Source organism: Pagrus major, chromosome 9 (assembly GCF_040436345.1).
Source record: "Pagrus major chromosome 9, Pma_NU_1.0".
NCBI classification, from domain to species: Eukaryota; Metazoa; Chordata; class Actinopteri; order Spariformes; family Sparidae; genus Pagrus; species Pagrus major.
Genome location: NC_133223.1, coordinates 5,870,871 through 5,873,685, shown reverse-complemented (window position 1 = coordinate 5,873,685; position 2,815 = coordinate 5,870,871). Strand labels below are relative to the sequence as shown.

Here is a 2,815-nt window from a genome sequence, read left to right as displayed (position 1 = left end):
GGCTGTTGAGAGGTAAAGTGCTAACCAGGCTCTACAAATGCATTATGAAGTGAGGATATTTTTTTCCTAGAGCAACAGTCTAATCTGTTCTATGACCCACAGTGGCTGGGACATTTTGCCTATCCAGCATACATTTTCATATCTGAATTAGCACAACATGGGACTACAGAAATACAGTCTGACAATTGTTGAGGTCCATGACAAAATCACTGTCATGAAGAAAAAGCTGCAGCTGCTTGCCACAAAAGTCAGGGCTGGGGGTGTTGCTGCTTTTCCACCTTTGGAGACCTATCTCAAGCTGGGTTCATCTGACACTTCGATTCAAGATGCAATGTCTTGGCACCTCTTACCCATGGCAGACCAGTTCACAGAGTAACTTTCAGTTGAGGCCAGGCCTGGCTGGATCAGAGACCCCTTTTCTGTTGACGCAACAGAAATACCAGATGATCTGACAGGTGCTGAACAGGAGATGCTGCGTGAATTATCAGACAGCATTCTGGTTTTGGAATTCCCCAAAATGTCACTTGTTAATTTTTGGATCCAACAACAGGCTGAGTACGCAGCATCATCTCTGAAAGCTATGTAGTTTTTGATGCCTTTTGTAACAACCTATCTTTGTGTGAAATGCTTTTCTGCTCTCACTGCCACAAAGATCACCACAGCTAAGGTTCACCTGTCTCACTGAAATGGTACGTGTATATATGTGCATTATAATTATTGTGTCATTGTTATTAAATGCTGTTATACATGAAGTGGGTCCTTCATTGCTTTTGTTGGTAACAGTTAATTACCTGCAGTATATGACTGTCAGTCCTCCTGTATGGAGAAGTGCACAGCAGGACAATACTCTGCTTCCCTGTAGATGCTACGCACTGCTTCTCCACACAAGGGGAGATCTGCTGAAGGTAATTCATCGACTAGGGATAAGTACCTCATAGAACTCTACATTAAAGACTCAACCTAACTTTAAGAATGCAAATGTAAGTGCCTTTTCCTTGTCTGTCCTACAGGTAAGGCAGGGAACCTTAGACAAGGCTTTGCTTGACTTTATCAGTGAAGGCAACCAGCCATTCTCTGTGATTGAATTACCTTAATTTCAGAACATAATACAAACATTACAACCTCACTGCACAATAAGTCATGCAAAACAGTGGCCTTGAAAATACGAGAAGCTGCCAAAGCCAAAAAGCTTGATTATTAGGACGTTGAGTTTTGTGAACCATGGCGCTACAACCACAGATTGCTGGACTGTCAGACAATGTAGTTACTTGAGAGTCACATGACACTGGATAGACCAGACCTTTTTATAAAAGTCACTCAGCTGTGCTGGCTTGTTGACGCATGAAAGGCTCCTAGACATTTGATGTGTTACGGTGGGTTTTGGTCTAGACCTGAAATGCAGAGATCAGAGGCTGGAAATCAGGTTTAAAAGGAATTTATTACAGGACTGAGTTCTTGAGGAAATAGCGGACGAGGAGGGCAGCATGCAGGCAGGGTTGTCTAGTGGCAGCATGGAGGGAACTCAGGTGAGCCATTGGAGCAGGAAGCGGAACAGAGAGGCGCGGGAAGTTCTGCATACGAGGGAAACAAAACACAAGCATGAGACAAAGCCCAGACAGGGAAAAACACTGGAGCATAGGCACAGGAGAAATCTCAACACTACAAAATACTTTCGAAGATAGCTAAACACAATAGAAAGCGGCACTGATACAATCACCATACGGAACGGAACAACCTGGCACCGGAGAAGAGACTGGGAATAAATAGCAGACGTTGATGAGGTGATGATCTGCAGGTGTGCCTCTCTGCTGCTGTTGTCACCGCTGCCACGCCTACAGACACAGGATTAAAATGTAGATTGATTTTCACCCCCGCTTATCATTATTAGAATTGTACTATAATGTTGACTTGATCTGAATGGAGTTGCAGGGGAACTGTACTTCAAGGAATGAATGCACATAAGAGAGCGTAAAGAGAAGAAAGAGTGACTGGTGAATACATCCATTCATTGAGAGGCTCAATTGAATTCAAACACACAGACTCACACACTCTCAATGTGTGCCGTTACACAATAACTTAAGGCTAGGGTACAGTAAAGTGTTGTTCCTGTTGGTGAATAGACACTCACGCAATAACACTGGACATCCTGGAACTGAATCAGAGAAGTCATGTGCTGTTAACCTCTTAAAAGTCAGCATCTGGCTAGTTCGCCAAACTTTACAGTCACAGCTAAGCAAATAGGCAAACGTCTCAATTTAATGTACAGACATACCATACATTGTTAGAAAGTGTAGATTCTCATTAGTCTATTCATATAAACCACTTCAAGATAAAACCACATTAGCAAAGTACAGTCAATGAAAAAACAAACTAGCATCTATGAAGATTTGCCAACTCACCAATAAACTGTCTTGTGTTACATCCCCGGCTCCAGGGAAGCAACACAATGAAACAAGGGGGACCAAAACAAAGTGCAAGGCGGTTTATTAATGTAAGAAAACACAGGAAACAGAACAAAGGGATGAGCAGCCAGGGATGCTGCAGCATGGCCTGCTGTCAATGGGAGTGTGAGAGAGGGAGAAGGAGGTGTGGCCTGCTCTTTTAAGCAGGAGGCCATGTGACCACGATCAGCACCAGGAAGTGAGAGGGCCTGGACAAAAACAAAAGCACAAGCAGGCAAACAAACATAATATGAACATAACACGAGGTCTGTAACACCCCCACCCTTAATATGGTTGCCCAGGGACAACCTAACAATAACAGAAATAAGGCAAAAGACCCTCAGGACCTTGAGAGGGCATCAGCCAGGACATTG

General features: G+C 43.6%; 1 long non-coding RNA gene across 1 annotated transcript; it reads right to left on the bottom strand.

Annotated features, from left to right (window-relative positions):
* Positions 1–1,419: 1,419 nt before the first annotated feature.
* Positions 1,420–2,545, bottom strand: LOC141001935 (uncharacterized). The gene is made up of 3 exons (XR_012179614.1): positions 2,400–2,545; positions 1,736–1,832; positions 1,420–1,571 (listed from the first exon to the last, which is right to left on the bottom strand). It is a non-coding gene; the product is annotated as an uncharacterized lncRNA (long non-coding RNA).
* Positions 2,546–2,815: the final 270 nt, after the last annotated feature.